Here is a 23,119-nt window from a genome sequence, read left to right on the forward strand (position 1 = left end):
AGGTGGACTCTAGTCTGCAGGGGTCCGAGTCGCCGCCTATCCGAAAGAAGGGGGTGTGTGTGGGGGGTAGGGGGGGAAGTAATCAAAAAAACACAATAGCGCCCCTGCACACCCCACCAGGCGTAAATGAACACAGTTTCAGAGCTCAAGTGAAAACATCTGCCTTTATCTGTGTGACGCGAAACTACGCGTAACGTAAAGCTCGTCAAAAACACAGCGAAAAAGTGAATATGAATGCTTTTCCTTAGATTTTTTTGCACAGTTGCAAATAGATAGATAGATAGATAGATAGATAGATAGATAGATAGATAGATAGATAGATAGATAGATAGATAGATAGATAGCTGATTGATTCGAACCACCCATTGCTGACAGAGATGGATACATTTCTGAGATAAGTGAAACTGCGTAGGTGGAGAAGACTCACACATACCCACAAGAAACACACACACAGGGATCATGGTTTTGGGTGGAGCACGAGGTTATGGCTATTTTGATTTCTTTATGACACAAGTACTACTAAATAGCATAATAAATGAAAACGTCCATGTTTCAAACTGCATGGTGCGATGTCCAACAAATAAAGATCTAGTTGGAAGAGCACGTCAAATATATATATATATATATATATATATATATATATATATATATATATATATATATATATATATATATATATATATATATATATATATATATATATATATATTTAAATAATATTATAATATAAAATAGAGAGTGAACACTCAGTTAACCCATAAACTAGTAAACCTATTCTGTGAACCTAAGCCTCAAACAGTTACGTAGCCGCCTGCCTGGTATTGTCTATGATTCATCACACTTCTTAAAAGATGCACTGTCGAGTCAAGTACATAAAAGCAGACGACAAACACAGCCTACGTGATTAAATCACGGCACATGCAATTAATTAGTCTGTTCTAAGAGTATTTTAAATAGGCAATTACTTGAAAATGGGATTAAACAAAGCCAATCACAGTTTTTCAGCGTGAAGTGGGAATCGTGTGGGTTGTGTCCGCGCGTCCGCGAGCTGATGCTCCAGCAGAGGGCAGTGCGCACCCACCGAACACTCAGCGCGTAACGTCAGGACACGAGCAGCGTGGAGCGTCTCGGCTTTACGAAATCATGCTGTTGCACATCATGTATTGCGTGGTTAAAAACGACTCAAGATGCATGTGATCACTCAGGGATAAAAATAGCATAATACATAGGCTAGGTATATGAACTTAACATCAAGCTGAACAGAATTAGCCACAAACACAGCATTTAAAGAAAGAAAAGACTGTTTATAACATTTATTATATATATATATATATATATATATATATATATATATATATATATATATATATATATATATATATATATATATATATATATGTGTGTGTGTGTGTGTGTGTGTGTGTGTGTGTGTGTGTGTGTGTTATGCACTAAAACATACAAAAACAAACGTTTAAACGCACAGAACGTAATATTAAAATTGTCAATGGTTTATTTTAGATTCTATTCACATTTTACATTTTGTAATGCGCTGTTTTCTCTTTGGCCCTATACCATCTGTACATATTGAGGCAAATCTGCTTTCGAAACAACCGGCATACAAGGAGAAAACCTTAGGAGGAGCTTTTGACAACTTCCTGGCTAATACGTCAGGTGTTTAATCCACGCTGCCATTTCTGGGGTTTACTCAGAGACGCACCTGGCATCTTAATTAGTTTTTTTTTTTAATACTACGTATAAATCGACCGCAAATATCACGGGTTAAGACGCGTCGTGCTGGGATGATGGATTGTAGAAGGCGTCGGTGAGTGACCCGCGTTTGCGCATCTGGAACAAAACACCTTCTTGTGGGCTCACTAAAGCTGCGACTGTCCAATTTGTGTCTGATCAGGTTGTACCGAGGCTGGCGGCACGCGAAGCACCTCTGGCCCGTGTGCGGCCGACAGTGTATGTCACGGTGAAGAAAGTGAGGCGAGTTCGCTGTAATTGGCGGGTGTGATCACCGCAGCATAATGCCGCTGTCCTGACAGAGAAGGTGAGTCACCGCGCGAGGCTGCTCCTTCCCTGCCAGGACTGGGCGCCACAGATTGGCCCACAGACCGACCGTGCTCGCACACTTCTGCGGCACCAGTCTGTGCCCACACCACCACCTCGACGTGTTTTTTTGTTCCGCGCCGCTTTGTCTTTAGTCTCTGTTGTTTGTGTGAAAATCCTCCTCTCAGCACTACGCCCCCTCTCAGGCAGGCGGGTGTCAACGGGAGGCGCTGAGACGGAGTCTCTCACGCTGTTTATGGCTAGGTAATGGATAGCATCTCACTCCGTGCGAACAAAGGGCAGAACGCTGCCTCGTGTTCTTTGGGGTTTTGCTCTGTCTTCGAGGAGCCTGAGAGTTGCATCTCGTTGCTTTAATTAGGATAAAATGCAACGTTTTTTGCACAGAAGCTTCCTAGATGTGTTAAGTTGAATCTAATTAGCGCTACACTCCAGGTAACCTTTCTAGTCCTACTTGAGGAAGTACTGTACTCCTTGAGGAGACCGTTGTGTGTGTGAAATTTACTTGCCTTTTGTTCACCCGCTGCGTTCGTGAACTAACAAAGCAAGAGTTTCTCATTCTCTCCCTCACACACCCCAAACAGACATACAGAGGACTGTAAATTATTGGCTCTAAAATGTTAATATGGCCATAAGCCTTACTCATGAATTCTTGATAAGGGCCATGGCGGTCTTGTCACCTAAAATGTTAATGAGGTGAGATTACATTGGGGCGGGAAGGTCCCTGTCAGCAACTGAACAAATAGCAACGATGAGCTGAATTTATAAGAGTTTCTGACCGGAACAAGACAAGCAAAGGGCACCGGCATCTATTTAGGACGAGCCAAAATGATGGAGAATAGAGATAATGAATTGCACCAAGTGCATTTGCACAAGAATAATGAATCATTTGTGTAAAGTAATGTTGTTATTTTTCGGGTCTTTTGCTCCACCTACATGTCTGAAATGGGTCACGACTTTTAATTAATCTCCGCCTGTTAGATGTAGTCTAAGCACATCATCCTTCTCTTGCCTTGAGGTCTACGTCATCGGCATGGATCTAACGGATAAAACTTGTTCATATGTACATATTATCTATTAGTTTTTGAGGGTTAGTTGTTGGGCAATGACGTCTAGGGAACTTTTTTTTTTGTTGTTGATTACTCAAATTGTTACATTGCTAATGTTCCAGCTCAATGAACTTGACAAATCCATCACTGATTCAGATCTATTGTTTTAAACCTCCCACACATTTTCACAGCACTCACAGCTGTCACTCCTCCATGCCTTTAGCACTTTCTTTTTTTAATGGCATTCGTTGCATTATATGCATCCCTTTAAATTGATAGCTTTATCTTCCACGCTTTGATTTCATTTACTATAATTCAACTATGTTACTTGCCCTGATTTGACCTGTTAGAACATTTCTCATCTTTTTAAATTATTTGACTCAGGTGTCAAAAAATAAATATATAAATTAATTAAAAGAGAACTTTTTTTTTTTCCGCTGCTTTCAGATGTTGGATAAAGGGATAACCTTGAGCGCTGGCGTGACGTGACTTTGCTCTTCTCTTTTACTGCAATTAAGTGGAAGTCTTTGAAAGAAGCTGCAATCCTTCATACTCAAATACCACACCACCATCTGTCTATTTAATCAAATATCTAAGCAAATGTGTACAGATGAATTGAGCTTCAAGTGAGAAGCATGTGCAAGGCCTTGTAGGACTGGGATGCATTCTGGTCAGGCAAGGATAGAGGTGTCAGGCAAACTCAGGTGAAACATTACACTTTATGATAAAAAGAAAACTAAATTGATGTTGATAGCTTAATCGCATCCAGTGCACCGCAAGGGACCCCAACACCCTAGTGGTGCCACTGATCGTGTCAACCCAATCTCATGGATATCTTTGTGGTTTGATTTGTTTGAAGTTAAAAATAAATGAATAAATAAACATGAGATGACATGAGTAAAGGTGAAGGAACACAAAAGAAAATACTTTAAAAACATGCCTCATTTTTTTTTTTTGTCTACAAAAATGAAAGTCGGACCCAAATGACTTTATTGTATGGACCAAAACAGTTGAAAGCTTCTTTAGAATATAATGTGTGTGTTCCACAGAGAGTTGTGCAAGTTGGGAATGACATGAAGATGAGTAAATAAAGATGGAATTTCATTTTGGCATGAACCAATCCTTTAAATCTTTGGCGACGTGAATCTGGCTAGCGTAAGAACAACACTGTTTATTAGCATCAATATATCTTGTCGCACAGATTGAACGATATTATAACTTTTATCAAAACTCTGATTAAATGGTGAGCCAAAAAGAAAACAACATTAGACCAGAATGCTCTTTAAACGGATACGCAGTAGGCCTATAGATAGAAACGTTTTAATCTTTACTAGGTTGTTCTTTAAAATCAGAGTATGTTTTGTGTTTTCTGTCATTGCGCATTTCAGAAAGCTTGCGCACACTAAAAAACAAACAATTGTAAAGTATTACGCTTTTTAAATACAAGGACCGTGTGAAAGTAAACATCATTCAAGCAAAGTTCTTGAACAAACTCTAAATAGGGTTTAGGTTATCTGTCACTGTATATTTTAGAAGTGAAAATATACTGCTACCGCAGTTTAAAAAATGAGACCGTTACAATATGTCCACAAAAATGACATTCACAGCCAAGGTAATGCCTGAAATGTTTTCTAAGCACTTTGTCTGCCCACATTACTATGTGGTTTCTGACAGCGGAGACAGTTATTAGGGCAGTCAAATCAATAATACATGCTAAAGACCAGCTAATGCTCCATGGAGACAGACACCATTTGTTCATCCTGTGGCTAACATCCAATCTAAGACACACCGAATCAAAGAAGGATGATGGGAAAGGCAGTGGAGTAGGCGTTGACAAGCAACAGGTTACAGCCCATGAACAACATGGAGCAGAGACACGATGCGTTATGGAAATGAGATCGTTCTTTATTTGATTAACGTTCCAAAGAGGAAGCCACGTGCCGGGCGGTATTTCCGAGACTTTCATAGAATTTATTTTATCGACTAGCAGCGAACACACAAAAACAACGAAGCCAAAAGAAGTGAGAAGAGGTAGCAAACAAGCTTATTGCAGCCTTCCCTCGGAGAAACGCTTTCATCCTCATATTGCTGTAATGCTTCAAAAATCAATACCGGGCTGCCAAACAGGTCAAAATGCAATAAGTGTGCAATCTGTCCGGGAAATAACATTGGCAGAAGCCAGCGCCACTGTCCCGTGGGACTGCTCCTCTCCCTCGGCCAGAGAGCGCAGGGTTAATGCATTTCCCACATCACTGATCCCAGAGCAGCGCGGCGCTACGTCAGGCCACGCCATCTGAAATGCCAGATAACACGAAAAAAGACAATAGTTTGATTATCTCATTATGTGCTGATAGGTCCAACTGTCTGTTTCCTCTTCTCGGGCCGTTTTCCTGTCTCATTTCCAGGACTGGACATCTCTTTTTAGACCATTACTCCACAATTAGAAGCCATCGCGCAGCGTGCTGCAGAGGAAGTGAGCGTGCAGCGGTGTGCTCACAGTCTATGTCTATGTCAGTGGGTCAGAGTCAGCCGAACTGAAAGAGTCACGTAAAAACGCAGAAGCAGCTCATTGCGCAAGCTTTATCATCTCTTACGTCAGAAGCGTTCAAAGTTTTCTAGAATCAATTGAATTCTTATTCTTAGAATATTCACCGAAACAATTTGTACAAACACTAAATCATTTAAGAACAATTTCTTTTCTTTCTTTGCTTTCTGGACGCTTCTTTTGAAGTTCATAAAGACGGTATGCAATTTAGTTTAAAAATTACCAAAATTTAAATAATAAAACAATAGGCTGCATCCAGAGAGGTAGCTCCGGTGTAGGCTATGTGTGGCACGTGAAGCTCAATTGAAGTTAGGATGGGGAACTTACCTTTTGTAAAAACAAAGAAAAGCAGAGCTTGCAAATAAAAAGGGAAAGTCCAAAAAACGTTTGAAAGAAAATAGCTTATTTTTTACTCAAAGGTAAGATATTTCCTTGTAGTTGTTAATCACATTCTTATGCACAGAGCCAAAGCATAACCAAAACAATTTACTTCCTCAAGACACATGCAGTTTCATCCGCTAACAGCCAGAGGGCCAAACATTACACTGTACCTTTAAAAATGATGCATGATTGTGTGCAGTAGACCACATTGTCATGGTCATGTGCAATGGTAGTGTCCGCTGCATCATTCAGAGCATCTGCTTTTTACAAATCCTCTAGTGGCCTCATGGGATTTTTAATCCTAGATACTACTAATTTGGACAAACCGCTCTTTTACATACAAAAGCAAGCAAGTGAATGGTTTATGAGTAGTCATTGAATCATTCACCCAAACCATTTGTTCCAAATGCTGATTCATTTAGAGCTGTCTTTATGAGCAATGATGGAATGGAGACACGGACAGATGAAGGTTAATACAGAAATGTCTTTGATTACAGATGCCCTGCTACACACAAAGCGATTTTTTTAAAAATAAAATATTTACTTTCTAATCCCACGCAAGAACAAATGGATTGTTTAGCATTCATTAAAAAAAAAGAGAAGTGATTCTTACCCTATCACACTCTCACTAAAGCGAGGGTCTACATAAGTCAGGCCTATTTGTAGTTTTTTAACGAGACTGGAGATGTGGGTTTGTTCAGGGAAGAAGATTGTGCTGCCATGCAACAAAAGCAATCAGGGACTCGCTGCTTAGGCAGAGTGAACCATTGTACAGGTTGATTAAGTGTAAAAAAGTGTTCCCAAGGAAACGCAGGTAAAACTATTGAAATGGCTGAAGTTGCGACCTTGGGTTTTTCTCATCTCTAAGTCAGGTGGTGAAGAATCACATTGAATAGCATTGTATTCTCTTGTACCATTACCAACAGAAAGACAGCTTAAATCCTTTTTTGCTTTTACTTAACCTAAAAGATAAAAAGGAATAAAGACTACAACATAATTTTTTAAATACAGAATGAAGCAAAACAACAATGATGCATCGTTTAGTTTTTGAGACCGAAGAAATATTTTTAAGGCGATGTCGATTCAACCGCAGTAGTTATTGCAAACTCGTAAGCATGGGAGTGGGATCTGAATTTCAATTTGGACTGTTTACACAACCATCCCTCCAAAATGCAAATCTTAGTGCTTATTAACATGCAGCATACAATGAAGGAGCATCTATTACAAAACACTGGCAGCGTCTGCTTCTCTGTTATCATTTTGGAGACTGTGGTTAACCTATGAGGGGATATTTCACCATCTTAGAGTGGGCTCTGAGCCATCAGCAAACTGCCCGGCTTAGACTGGGATGGCATTTTCATTCGACCTTAGGGTGACATCCTCATAATGGAAAGGCATCAAAAAGCTATCTGTAAAACGGAATGGATTTCAATCTCTGATGCCTGCATTGATATGCAAAATCTGTTCATCAACCGGATATAAATCTCTGTTAGATGAATGTTGCCATTTCCACTGAATAGCCCTATTTTTAGGCCACCAAAAGATGACAAATATTTATACTATTTCGTATGATGGATTTTAGTTCATTCCAAAGAGAAAAAGATGTGTTTAGTTATGAGGCTCATGCCTCAAATGCTAATTTTCATAGGTAATTGAAAATACAGCACCTTATCTTTCATCATTTCGCAATATGATTCTTCATATTCATAAAACATAAATATGAAACTATGACATTTAGATGCACAAGCATAGGATCAAGAATAGGGATGGGAATTGTAAAGAATTTAACGATCTGGCTTTGATACCAGTCCCTTAGTGGTTCAATTAACAATTCTTTTTGGTACTTGTAAGGAATAAATATCTGGAAAAGAAAACGTAGTTCCACTGCCAATCAGATTATTTGAATAAATTAGAATAACTAAAAAAAAAAAAAAAAAAAAAAAAAAAAAAAAAAGAAGTTGTTGCTTGAAATGAGTCTCGGTTAGTTTAGTTTCAGAAGCACTGTCGATTGAAAATGTCCTATCCTGCACGTCAAACCCAGCAAGCATAAAAAGGAAATGGCTCATAAAACCAAATAAAAACAAAATTAGCTAATCACTTCTTGAGAGCCATCAATCATACCATTATTCTCTTAACCCCGCTCTTCTCCTCCCCTGCTGCAATTTTCCCTGATGTTTCTCCAAGGAAGAGACAACATGAGCCATCTCAGTAAGAGCAATTACAGAGAGGCGTGTCGCTAAGAGTTTTTCATTTTCCCTCATGCCTCAGATAAAATTACTTTTATTGCTGTTTTCTTTCTCCCTCTGAAACCCATAATCAAACAATATTTCCTTTGGCGGGGAGGGCACTAGACTAGGTTTTCCATTAGTAAACTTCATTAAACAAATAAAATGTCTGTCTTTTATTGCCTCATATCGCAAGATATACATGAAACAATTAAAGAGCAGCAACTGACAGTCGTTTTTGGAAAGTAGAGAAAGCTGTTTCTTAAAGCAAAAGATGGCTTAGCATTTGAGCAAAAAAGTATTTGTTGTTTTTATGAAATGCTGTATAATAACATTCAAATGGATTTTATGAGGTTTTGTGGGAGGATCATATGAATCCAGTTGTGGCAGAATGATTTATTTGAGTTTGTTTTCAGATTATTGCATGTACACGTGGGAGACAACGTCTGTGATCCATGTTACGAGTTTCTCTTTTTAGTTTCATGAAGCAGAAATGAATGAACGTTTTCTTGGTTTGCAACTCTTAAACACGTTTCCTTTTAAAATTAAATCACCTGGACTGTTTAAAAAGCACATAATTTGCTTGAGTAAAAGATAATTTCCCATGATCTTCTAAAAACGCTGAACATTCATCATCGTCATCATGGCTGAATTCAATATCCTTGTAACAGAAACATGGGAGCATACTTCCTCCCAAAGACATTTAAAGTTATTTTCAGTACATGATTGAGTGAACCTGAATACTAAATAATGAATAAATATTACATTAATATCCAACAGGCCTCATTAACTTCTTACTGAAGACTCCACACTGCAGAGGCATTGTCATTGTAAGTCTCCTTGCCTGTCTTTTCAGTCTACCTGGAGATTTAGTCTGTTTACAACACATAACTGTGATCAATATTAGCCTGTTCTCAGTGAATATTGCCAATATCTCATGGCATTATTATTTCTCTGTGTTTGAAGATGAAGATCCACTCTAGGGAACAGTAATTGATGTACTTCCACACGCCACACCTGCTCATAACTTTCCCCATCTCATCTATTCTTCTGAATCGTTTCCATGGCAACCATTTCAGCCTGCATCATATTCAAACCTGATCTTAAAAAAGTATGTTTTGGTTTACCAAGTAAACAAGACAACAAAAATGTATATTTGTATTGAATCCACTTAACTCTTCTGTGAAATATTCTCAGGTGGAGTATATAGCAGTCATCTCATTGGTTAAAAGAAGCTTCATAATGAATAACTGAAACATGCGTATCATGACCATAATTCATCTGTTGTGTCATCTTGGGCTGTTAAGCAGCTCTGTAGAAACTGCAACACTGCAAGTGTGTGTGTGTGTGTGTTTGTATTTAATTAACTGTGTGTGTGATTTATGGCATCAGGAAATTACAGAAATAGAGCCATATGAAACATATACTTTGAGCTAATGTGGTTGCTTTTTAATGTGCATCTGTGTGTAATTGGAATGCTTGGTTGTTAATCAAAGCAGCATGCTTTCAAGGCATCACAAACAAATCATTCTGATTATTTGAACTTAAATCACTTCTTTGCTTTAAAGTGATAAGTCACTTCAGTCTTGCCGTGTTTTATTTGGCTGCAACACTTCGCTTGAACATCTGTAACACGGACTTTGATAAAGAGTGTCAAGAATTTCCCATATTTTGAAAAGATTGCAAATTAAAGTTATTTTTAGTTTTTTGTTTAATGTAACGTTCAAAAAGGGCTGTTGTTACAACTCATTATTATTAATGAATAATAAAATGATGGCAAAAAAAAACAAGAAAACAAAATTCAACAAATTCATTAAAGGGATAGTTCACCCCGCAGGGCATCCAAATGTAGTTTTGTTATTTCAGCAGAACACAAACAAAGACATAAATCATTGCAGTCTGCTGATTCAAATGATTTTCCAAAATAAATCAACTAAAAAGTATTTAAAATAACTAATTTTGTGCTTAATGCACTTTAATTGTGCGGACGTTGCACTGAAGTCTAACTAAACATATACTGAAGCATCTTGATGTTATTCATACAATCTCATACAATCCTCATCAGTAGTAACATTAAAACCCATTTTTAGTTTAATATTAAGAAATGTGCAATCCTAATAAAGTTTAATTATATATATATATATCAGTAAAATGTAGTCTGATATCTGATACATCATAAATATATATAATAATAGTAATAGTAAAAGTAATAATAATAATAATAATGTTGCAGTTCCTCTCCATCTGGCTGTAATAAAGCCAGCTACATGCTCCTAATGTGCTTGGACTCTTTAAATGTCTGTTTTACATCACACCTATATCAGTTGTTATGATCAGGCATTTTTATTCAGGTTAAAACAGTTGGGATGCAAACAATAGACAGAAAAGTCTGTAGTAAAATTAAATCTAAACTGGACAATAAGACAATTGTGTAGGACAGATTGCGTCAAACTTCAATTTTCTCATCCACAGGGTTTTGCCATCATCAGTCAAGTGGCTATATTAACAAAATAAAACCCGACTACAGATGTGACCCCTGCTGTCACATGCAGCACCGAGGTACAGATCTGTGACAAAGGGAACGCTGTGACTGGCAGGCAGCGTTTGGGCGAGACATGCGCCTCAGCGGCGCTGTGTGAAGAGTCATATGGGACGAGTGGATGGGGCTGTTCATCATGTCATCAGACAGGATGACGAATTGGCTGACACCGCTCCGAGAGGTGCTGTCATATTCGTCATCTTTATTGAGCCAGACTTTAAGCATCTCTTGCTTCCCGTCCAAAATAGTACAACCACAAATACTCTGTAATGACGTCATGTCATCAGTAAAAAAAAAAGTGAAAAACGTAATCTACTTATCAAAGAATTTTTCATCTGCAAACATTTTTAGGGAGTAAAAACATTAATTACCTCCATGAGAAGTACACGGACAGTTCGGTGATCAACCGACTGAAGCAGACAGTCAGACTGACATATTTGAAAAAGGAAGTGATTGCATTCGCTTCCACTGCCCAAGCTAAAAACGGAAAGCCTAAAATTAGCATCCGGGGTAATGCTGGTGTCCAGACCTGAAGGGTGAACATCCCTGAGGATCATAGCCTTTCAGGCTGACTGCTCCATATAATCACCTGCAGGAGAAAATCTCATTATTCCAGGCCCTGATCTCTGAGCGAAGGGCAGAATAGCAACTATGGCTCAAGCTGAATTAAAACATTGACCCGTGCCTTAATCAAGTGCATCTGAGCTGGGGTCAATGGTGCCGTAGACCCTACTGGGACCTCTTGAAAAGGCCTGACAAATCCCAAGTCAGAGCCAGAGCCAGTTAAGGGCCAGAGACCATATCACATGCTGCAGGTCAAGAAGCTGATTAACCGTCTGCACTGCAGACCATGTCAAAACACCCAGCTCTGAGCATGCACCGGTTCATGAGTATGCACCTCTGTCAGCAAGTGACACTAGTTGTGCAAAAGTGATATGCTCCACGAGTCAGAGGTTAGTCGCTCAGCAAAATATTCATTACGGCAGTAAAATGCAATGCAGAATTGCAATGTGAGTTTTAAAAAGTTGAAAAATATTTTAAAAAGTCAAGTTGGTTTTTTGTTGTTGTTGTTATCTTTCAAAGTTTTATAGGCCTTAAAGATTAGCCTGAAAATCTAAATGATAGATAGATAGATAGATAGATAGATAGATAGATAGATAGATAGATAGATAGATAGATCAGTTAAGGATCAGTTAAGGATCATTCTAAGGATTCTCCAAGATGTCTTTGCTGAATATCAATGCATTTGAAGCACTTAAAGGATTTGAAATTCATGAGAAAAGAGGATGTTCAGGTAAGGAGTGGATGTTCTGTACCTTTCAAAATCTAGATTAAAGAGAGAACACTGAAAGCGCAATGAAATAAAGCTCAGGTTTATAAACCACTGAGAAAAATGCCAATGATGCCAGGCCTTATGGAGTTAAGACAATATTTAGAAACAGACATTAGCCCAGCTCATACTGAGAAGGATTATCAGTAATCATCTGGGTGATATAAAATCGCCCAAGCAAATGTAACTGAATATCATCACAATAGATATAAAATTAGATTTTATTCTTTGTTTTTAAATGAATTTTTGTCATCTTGGAAACCCAAATTGCATCACATGAATCATTCGAATGTGTTGTTGAATAGGTGGTGAAGTGATTGTCAGAAACAGCATGATCTAAACAACACCCACTGCATTAAAAATGTATTAATGTTACCTCACAGGAATGCTATCGATTTTAGATTAAATATTTCAAGGTAGTAAAAAAAAAACATGAACATTTTAAAATCAGATTTCTTGAGGGTGATCTCTCTTAATGCCGTCATCCCAGTGGACAAGGAAAGGCCAGCCTTGACATTGTGATCGATCAAATAAATCAGATCAATATGTTGTACTCATTAAATGTGTTCTCCCTAATGTCTGGTTTTTAGAATGGAAATAGAGAACAAAAGGAGAATGACACACTAACAACTAGTAAAGTTTTGATGCACTTTTAATACATCTTGGTCTGAAAGTAAATAAGTCAGTGTAGCAATACATTGAAGTAGATTGAAGAAGGGAATAAAAGTTGCATGTCTTGATTTACCAGTTAATTGATTAGTGTCACTGATTATATAGTACTTGAATACAAATTTTTGCGAAGTTGATGTCAGAGACAGATTAGATTGATTCAATTATTTTACAGTGGAATCAGACAATCATTCTGAGAAAAAAAGAAGAAAAAACCTCATACAGATGAGAAAAATATATGCTGTGACATTTAACCTTTCACTATGATTGATTTTCACAGAGAAAAGTAAGTGTGTGATAACTTATAAGCAACGTGACAATTTAACTAAACTTATTATCTGACATCCCTGGACTTTAAGGTACTTATACTTCAACTTTATACTTTTATTTTTATACTTATATCTATACAGGTAATTTAGTATATATATTTTTATAATACATAAATTTATATGTGTTTATGTATATATAATGTATTTTATTTTAGGGTCTCTTAGTTGCTTATTAATTTTATTATTAATACTGGCTGGCTATTTATTAGTAATTAAGCACATATTAATGCCTTATTCTACATGATCTTATTCTGCATCCCTAATCCTAATCCTACCCAATACCTAAATTTAACAACTACCTTGCTAACTATTAATAAGCAGCAAATTAGAAATTTATTGAGGGAAAAGTTGTCATTAATAGTGAATAAGAGTTCTCAATTGTAAAGTGTTATAAAATGTAATTTGGACAGTTTTCAGTATAAAACAAAATCATTTGTTGTAAGAAGTTTTTTGTGCCTCTGATGCTTTAAAGTAAGTCTGTTAAGTAACACACTGCTAAATTGTACCACATTTGATGAATGTGCTTCAAAATGAAGACAAATCAACAGAACGTGCTGATTTCAAACAGGATGTACCCAGGTCTTGGCGTAGTGTTTTCTCAATCTGATCTGCAAACAGGAAGAGAAAAACAATAATGGATCATCACATGTTTTTTTTCCAAAAGATTAGTCATTATACACAAGCTGTTGAAATCCACAATGCCAGAACTCCATTTGCTGGGTAGAAATGTAATCACCTTCTAACCAACAGGAGTCATGCTTATGAGCAGTGATTACTTTGTTTGAATTACGATACGATGGCAGGCATATGTGGTTTTGAAGTGATCATCTTCAGAGATACATTAGCTTCGAGCGGACCTTCCTCGCTTTCCTGCCTCAAAACCCACAGCGAATCTTCTGGGGTCAGACTCCTATTTTAAATGACTTCGACCGGGAGTCTTGAAATAAATGACAAGGCATTTCCCACTCATGCCGCTCTCTCCAGAGGATAATAAGAGAGCCGTACCTGCGTGCTCACCCTGGAGAATAGCAGGCTTTGATGGTCAGTGCTTTGATAAGATTCGGTGCAGTCACTTTCAAAGATAATCACATTTCCCAGAGAAGTGTGAATATCACCCAGACATATTCACACATTTCTGGATGATGTGTGAAGATCTCTCATAGTTGTGAGAATATCTGCTCCCCTGCCACCCTTTGCTGACCCACTGCGAACTCGAGAATCCTCCAAAACCCGAACGAAACAGACAAACCCGAGTTGTTTTCGCTGTCTAAGTGATATCTCCTCCCCGTAGCCATCTGTGGTTCTCTCTCTCCCCCTCTCTTTAATGTCATAAAGGGTATTCCTAAAAAGAAGCTGGTGACATTTTAACAGTCATCACAAAGAGGGATGGCTTTCATTAGATCCGATCTCCTCCTTTGAGAGGATTTCATCTGAGCTGCTGCACAGAGCAGAAAACAGACAGAAATTTACATCGAGGTGTAGCTAGAAGGAAGGCCTCTGGCTTCAGCGGGTCATCAAAAGCTCACTTCTGCTCCAGAGCGGGGGAATCCCGACATCAATCATAATTGCATTGTTTCTCTTCCAGCCCAGCTCAATCCAGGCCCCCGGAGACGTGGACGCTCGCTTACACCCCCCCTCTGATATAATGATGCAAAGTCTCTGATCCTGATTCTCCACACACGACAGCGCACTTCAAAGCCTCATTTACGAAAAACAATGCATCTGCAATGTTCCATCAAAATGAAAAAAAACATGCTCGGCTCATCAACGGCACTAGTTTTTCCAATTTAAAACTTGGGAAACATTAGTATTATAGGACAATAACAGATTTGGGAAGTGTTAATGCGCAGTTTACAGCTGAGCAAGTCAAATAGGTTTTGAATTATTTGCCTGATTCCCTTTCAGCTCTTCACACAGGATGTTTGATCCCTAATAAAATAATCATTATTACCGTTATGACAGCTTCAGTGCAACTATTAGGATTAGAAATAATAGCTTTCTGAACAGGATCTTCATAATTTAGTTGACTAATTATATCTAATCAGCTTCATATTTGCTCAAGTGCTAGATATTTAAAGTAGATTATTTTTCTGTAAAGCTGATTTAAATGTCAAAATTACATTTTTTTTTTGTTTTAAAGAAAAAAAAACTTAATACTGAGGTGCTTCTCTGTAAAGGTCAAGTTGTGTTTCTTCTCCAAGAAATAATTTAGCATGCTGTCATTTATCATAGAAACACACAGATTATTATAATTACTGCCAAAAAGAATCATTAATTGCACCCCTCCCACCCACAAAAATACCAAATGGCTTTTAAAATGCTTCAGGTGGAAGATCGCATTCCATTTAATGTCACCCGCATTATCACAAAAGAACATTTAAATTAAGTGCTCTCCTTTAAAACGGCCCAAATTATCTCTTTTAAAAGGTCTAATTGAACCAACATCAATCTATTGTCGTTTTCCCGACGATCGGTAAGAAACTCACTTTCTTTTATCCTTCTGCCCTCGTCGGCTAACTGGCAGAAAGTCAGTCTTTTCTCTTCCTGAGATGAGTACAATGAGTAAGAACAAGCTGTTATTCAGTCCCAACAGGTGTCTGCATGAGCTAACTGTTCATTTTTAAACTGCCATGTGGTTGTAAATGGCTGATTCATTTCAATTATCAGATGAGACTATAGTGGCCTACTCAGTCACCGCACTCCTGCAGATATTAAAGCACTTGTGTATTCATTCTGGCAAACGGCAATACGATCTTTTGAAAAAAGTGAAATTGATAGCTCGCAGTTTAATTCTCATTTTCAACCAAATGTGTTTGCCCATTTCTGAGGCAACGGCAACAATCATTATATTTGTCTAAATGCATGACTGGTTGTTGGTGAAGGAGACGGGTTGGACGCTGTTGACACCATCATGCTTGTCTGGCTGGCATGAAAACACTGCACAAATACATTCACTTTAATTAGAGCGATCATTAGGCTGGCAGTCTGTGATACGATGAGGCATGCGGAACGACGACTTTAACTACAGCTCAGAACAGAAGAGATGCAGTGCATGGACTGTAGATTAAAAGTGCATAACATTTGATTATATTAATATATTAATCTCTTAGCAGTTTCATGTATAATATCTGAACATTCCTCTCTATCTCATGGATAATATGCCTGTAATAAATTACTATGCCACCAATTACAAAGATTGTGAAGATAAAGCATAAATGATGAAAAATCACCATGAGGAAGTATGTTTAATTATTTAAAAAAGGTAGTTCACTCATGATTTTCTGCTTTCTTCTGTAGAAAACAAAATGAGAAATATAGATCTCTGGATAGCTGAGTAAACAATGCCTAAAATACACACAAATATATATATATATATGTGTGTGTGTATGTGTGTATTTGAAGATAACACGAATATTTACTCCTTTTGTGTATCACAGAAGATGGAAAGAGTTGAGTCCTGCCTCAAACTCATGCTGATGTTTCTGTATCATGAGCTTCCAATAAACAGATCAATGTTTTAATTGCACCATGTCAACTTTCAGAGTCAAGTATTTTGACATAAAAAATAAAAAAGTGCATAAAAAAACTAATGCTAAAAAAACTAAGCTAAGAAATTCACTTAGATGAATATTCTGCGGACAGAAGTAACAGTTCAAGAGACTTGAAGAGATGATCGTGAACAGAATTTACTCCCAGTGAGAATCACACCGATCTTCTCTCAGCATCACATGCAGGCTCCGTTATTTAAAATAGAGATTGCATTTGCATTAAATCGTATTTAAATGCAGAACGTCTTGAGTCAGTGAAATAAAAGAAAAAGGAATGTGCTAACAAACTATCGATAAAACCCCCAAAGCAGTATTCACAGTGTCTGTGTTTATTTTTATTTTGTCTAAAGCTCTATTTGGATGAGACTAGTTTTCCCTGAGGATGTCAGATGAATTTGTTTCACAAAATGTTTTTTTATTTTCATGCTTCTACACATTTATTTTGACCTTTTCGGAAACTGTAACTGATGTTAAATTATTCGTTGCACTGCCTGGTGCACCTTCATTATAAATTGATAAATTGAACTTTCTGAGTTGCTGGTTCAAGCATATCCTCTGTGTATCAATAGCTGTGAGAGTCAAGTACACCTTAATTAATTGCGTAACTGTATATACTGAATATTTTAATAATATAACCATTTAAGCACCTTATTTCAATGAATGCATAATGCACATCTCCATACAATAAACTATAGTTCGATTACAGAGCTACCTCCGAAGTATAACATGAACTTGCAAACATGTAGTGTTAATAACTGATGTATAAAATGGCGTGTATGACTTTTTTGTTATTCTGTCTGTATATGTATTTATGTGTTCATGTGGGTGTATAAATTGCCGTGTCTCAGAGCCGCTGAGGATAACAGGCTGTGGCTGTAATGGTCATCCATCAATCACACAGACAGCCATGGGGTTAAGACTTTGAGCCAGAATCTCTCTCACACACTTTTGCATGCTGTGCTGGCCATTACTTGCTTTATAACTGGACACGACTCTGTTTAATGGTTCTCTCACACAGAATTACACAGTACAGAGAAATGCCCACATTCTCATTTCATCAGCCTAATCAAAAAACACACACACTGAAAGTGAGCTTAGAGTATGTTATGAAAATCGCATCAGCTCTCTCCCACTCTTCCAATTTAGCGGTAAAGAAAATTTGATGACTCTTTTTTCGATGTGTCGGTGTTATTGTGTTTGTTTGGTAAAGCCAGTGAGAAATGGAAAAACAACTGATTATACTGTCTAATCTTCTCTTCTTGTCTATATCAATGAAAGTCACTTTCTTTATGGAAGCCTGTTTCCATATCAGACATATTAAAAATAGGTTGTTGTAAGAGAACATTTTTTAAATAAAGTTTCATTGTGATATATAGTCATAGTGTCTGTATTAAGTTACAATCATGGATACAAAGTAACAATATGAAATCACAACGTGAGTCGCAATTACGAGAAAGTTGCAATATGAGATTAGTCACATGGTGACATATAAAGTCACGACTGTGAGAAACAAATTTACAATATGAAATCTAGCCATATTGTGAGGCAAAGTCGCAATTATGAAAGTTAAGACATGGGAAATAGTCAATTTGTGAGATATACAATTGCAATTATAAGAAATGATGTCACAATATGACATATAAAGTCACAATTGTGAGAAATACGTTTGCAGTGTGAACCAAAGTCAAAATTATGAGTCAAATTATTAGATATAGTCACATTGTTGTGTATAAAGTTGCAATTAGCAGCAACAAAGTCTCAATGTGAGATATGACGTCACATTATGTAATCTAAAGTCACAATTACGAGAAAGTCACAATATGAGATATAGTCATGTCGTGAGATATAGGATACAACTGTAATGGTTGTGGACTTTTGTTTGTGTTTTCTTTTCCCCATGTGCTCCATGAGACCTAGTTTCGGTCATTGTCTGATCATGTAATTTGGTTTATGTGTGTGTCATTTATTATCCCCATTATCTCCCCTTTATAAGTTCCTTTCAGTTCAGTGTTTCTTTGTCCGGTCTACTTTGTCTATGCAACATCACATAGATATTTGGCAGCACATAGAGCCACTGCAGAAACGTGCTTGGAGTGGCTGGAATAAGCACAAGCATTGACTAGAGTGACCATAATCAGCTTCAGTGGCCAGTGTAAACTGTCTAAGCATTAATGGCAGAGAAAGACACTTTTACTCGCGGCCATGTATTAAGTGTTTCTTGAAGGTTACAATACATTGAAGAATGAACATATGAATTTTTACATACTCCATGTGACCTGAAAAAATGGTTTCCATTGAAGTTTTGCAAAATATTCCTTTTCAGAATTTCCCAAAAAACCACCTCATGCAAAAATAAAAACCTTTTTGCAATATGGGAGTTTTTGCTAAATTTAAGCATATACATTGGGTGTATTTTCACTTCGCAATTTTAATTTGTGCAATTCGAAGGGTAATTGAAGTGTATCTAATGTGCGATCTAAAGTCATAATTATGATAAATACATTTGTGAAATATAGTCGCATTGCGAGACAGTTGCAATTATGAGAAAGTCATAATTTAACATTGTGAGACAAAAGTTCCAGTTCCAAGACACAATGTAGTAACATGACATAAAGAGTTGCAACTGTTGTGAGATATAAAGCCACATTGTAAAGATTGTAAAGTTACTCAGTGAAATATAAAGCTGGAATGATGAGGAACAAGGTTCCAATGACAAGATATAAAGTGGCATTCTGATAAATAAAGTAGGCTAATACTGGAAGCAAAAACATTTACATTGTGTGAAAAACAGAATTTTTTAAATTCTCATGCTGACACAGAAAAACATATATTGCAAGATCAGATGTACAAAGCAGGCTCATACTGTACATATATCGCACTCTTTGTAATCAACTCGCACTCTGTAGGGGGTGTTGGCAGTGTACTTTGTTTGGACTCAGTGCCTCTGTCATTTGTTATTGTGAACGTGAGAGTGAGCGTTTCTTCTCTTCTTTCTTGGGGAGCTGCTGAGGTGAGTAAGGAGTGGGACTTCAGTGAATACTGTGAAATTTTTAGGTGTTCTCCACAGAGGGATCCCTTATTCTGGTTTCATCAGAAGCCTGCTCTGGCATCTTCCTCTTTATCCTCCTCCTCTCTGCTTCTTTGCACACCAAAGGAACCTCTCAGCGTCTCAGTCTGCCACTAAACAGGTAGAGATCTCCCCGGGCAAGCATCACCAGAAATAACTCCCATATACAGCCTTTTATAAACTTTGATCACAGATCTCAGCACCACATGCATGGCTTCTTTTGCATTTTTACATAGTTCTTTAGGCAGTATTTAGGTAATACATGCAATAATATGAAATTTCTGCTTTTACAGTGGGATTAACACATCTGACCTCATATTTTGTTTGCATGCTGCTTAAAAAAACAATTAAATTAATCAGAATACTTTCAATCATGAATGACTTGAGTCACATGAGTCAAAATCACTTTTTGATGCATATCTAGGAACTGTAAATATTATATTCTGGAAATATTATAGCTATTGAAAATCAGCTATTCATGATTATAAGTTTAATCCAATTTAAGTGTCGAAAATAAAGTATTGGTTTCAAACGTAGACCTCATGCATACACACATATATATATATTTTTGTGTGTATGTGTGTGAGAGAGAAAGTGTGTGGTTTTGTGTACACTCGTGTCTCGCTTTTTTACTAGAATGACTAAGAATCGACACTGACCTTAAAATCTGATGGATGGCTTGCACGGCGGCAGAATACAAAAGCAGACATGACTCCCCTTTGGCTTAGTTTAAGGTCGCCACCAGTGGCTCTAGTCTGGGTGTAAAAGACAATTCATTTCAGTGGCCTTACTTTCAGGAATCAAGTCTCCACCTCGTCATTGCTAAAGACGTCAAGAGGAATTAGAGGGACTGTGAGTTTAATTAATTTCCAGGGAGGGCAGAGAGTGACATTAGGAGAGGTGATGCTGCGCTGCTAGATTGACAAAACTGGATCTTTATTTGGGTCTCCGCCACATAACCTCATCCAGCTGCATTCTGATATTTGCCAAAAACGTCGCAAGTGTTTTCGACCGTCATTGTGTGACAACAGTGAACGACATTTCAAAAATAGATACAGGGAATGAGGCAGCGTAATCTAATGAACCTGTGAAATGGGTTTCTGTATTCGAAAGACTCGTCTTATTGTAAGCGGTGCATCACACAAAGAGAGCGCCGAAAGCTCACATCTTGTTTTGTCTTTCTGCCAGACTTGCCTAAGGCCGTTCTGACATGCCACATTGGGAAGCTCCTTAAAATATATGTGAGGATTCAGCAGAATGTAGCTTTCAGGACAGGAAATAATCACACTAGTCTAAAAGAGGCATATTACAAAAGCAGCAGAAGAGTAAGACGGGTTTCACTGAACCGATGTGCTTTGAGTATAAATATACCTCGCAGGCAGGGTCCCTAACATGGTCTAAGAAAACATATGTGAAGGGGGCTCAGTTCAGACCTGTCACTGACTTTTACTCCTGTTACAAGCCTTTTCAGAACAGATGTTTGACATCCAAGAAAACTGTTCACACATATGTGAATGAAGAAATTCAGTGGTGAACATACCTTTAAAGTCAGCATAGAATCAAAACTGATTCTATTTACTTTGTCAGTGCAAATTATTATGTAGTTAATCCACAGAACAAATGTGTTTGTCTTCTTAATCGTTAGTTAAACCTAAAAATATTGTTTGGGCAGAACATCAAGCAATTATGTGCAATCTGCTGCGATATGGCAAGGAGATGCAGTAAAATCAACCTCTATTTTTGATCATTTAGTGTTCTGTTTCACTTGGAAATATATCACAATATTGAAGTAAGTCCGGTGCAAGTCAACAACTGGTTCACCCAGCTTATGTTTGTCCACACTGTAATTTGATTTAAGGTCTGTTCACACCAAGCACAATAACTCTAAATGATAACGATAAAGTTCTAAAAATCACTCTCAATATTAAATAATAGCAGAATCCAAACTACAGCTATAATGCTATAAAGGCCACTGCTGTGTAACATCAGAGTAATTACATGCTAAATCCATAGGAATTGGCTATTTAATATGAAGTGTAATACCTTCTTGGCCAAAAAGTGTTGTTAGTCATTTTACACATTTGTACTTTTATTACCAAAAAGTGTTGTTATCAATCTCCTGTTACCCATTTGTAATAGAAGTATTCTCGTAAAAGTATAATCATAAAATTATGGTTGAACCCCTGATGTCAAACTATTTTAACAAGGTCCTTTATACCTTTTTTTAACATGTTAGTTGCATTGCTGTCTATGCAGAATCAGGAAGTTCTGGTATTTCATTAAAAATATCTTAATTTGTGTTACCAAGTTCAGGTTCTGGAGGGCTGGTGTCCCTGCAAACCTTAATCAGACACAACTGAAGCAGCTAATCAAGGTCTTACTAGATATACTTGAAACTTCCAGGCAAGTGTGTTGAGGAACCAAAGTGGTAGCTAAACTCCAGGATCAAGGTTGATTACCCCTGCTTTAAACTAAAGTCATGTTATAATATGTATCATTCCAAACCTGCACAACTTGAATCTGCAAAACACACACAAAAAAATTAAATAGCATGTTGGCTGCTTTTGTCCATATAGTTAAAGTCATATAAAGTACTAAAATGTTCAAGCTCAGAAAAAGATGTTGATCGATGCACACATACTACATATGTCCACTGAAGTCAAACTATTGGTTCTCACAAGTAACATTGGTTCTCATTCTAAAATCAAGGCTGATTTGTTTTTTTCACATTTAATATTCCACTTCACTCTGAAACAAGTCACAATTCTGAAATTAACGTCTAGTTCACACAGACCTTAAATGATCATCTGTAGTGAGTGTGAAGGTTTTTTTGAAGATCTTCAAAAGCTGGGTAGATGTTTGTGCGTCCTGTAATTTAGTTTATTCATACAGGTTTGGAAAAATATGAGGGTGAGTAAATAATGACAGAATTTGCATTTTTGGGAGAATCACCTCTTTAATTACGTGCTGTCTGAGTATTTAAAAGATCTATTTCTGTCTACTAACACACGCACACACTTACATCAAACAACTTCATTTGCATTTTACATTTACATTTACCTAATTCATGCATGCATTTGTAAAATTTGTAAGCATCATCACTTCCTTAAAAGGCGCTTACTATTTTTACCAGAACAGACATTATTATGCACTCCCATGGGAACTGACTGCTCCATGAATATTCCAAAATAAATGGATCGTCTACTGTACTTATTTACAAATCATCCAGTCTGGATTGGCGCTAAATAATCATTAGTGTGTGTGGATAAGAGTGGGAGGCTGTGTAAGAGAACTGGCCTGCAGCTCTTAAGCTCGGGAGGCTGATGAGGCCAGTGTCAATGCACAAGATCAATAAATGACAGGGACG

The 23,119-nt window shown here is 37.3% G+C and overlaps 1 long non-coding RNA gene across 1 annotated transcript; it reads left to right on the forward strand.

Moving 5' to 3' along the window:
* The first annotated feature begins 1,683 nt into the window (after positions 1-1,683).
* LOC122355240 lies at positions 1,684-4,107 on the forward strand. The gene is made up of 3 exons (XR_006252197.1): positions 1,684-1,822; positions 1,910-2,053; positions 3,567-4,107. It is a non-coding gene; the product is annotated as an uncharacterized LOC122355240 (long non-coding RNA).
* The last annotated feature ends 19,012 nt before the right edge of the window (positions 4,108-23,119 follow it).

This window comes from Puntigrus tetrazona, chromosome 2 (assembly GCF_018831695.1).
Source record: "Puntigrus tetrazona isolate hp1 chromosome 2, ASM1883169v1, whole genome shotgun sequence".
NCBI classification, from domain to species: Eukaryota; Metazoa; Chordata; class Actinopteri; order Cypriniformes; family Cyprinidae; genus Puntigrus; species Puntigrus tetrazona.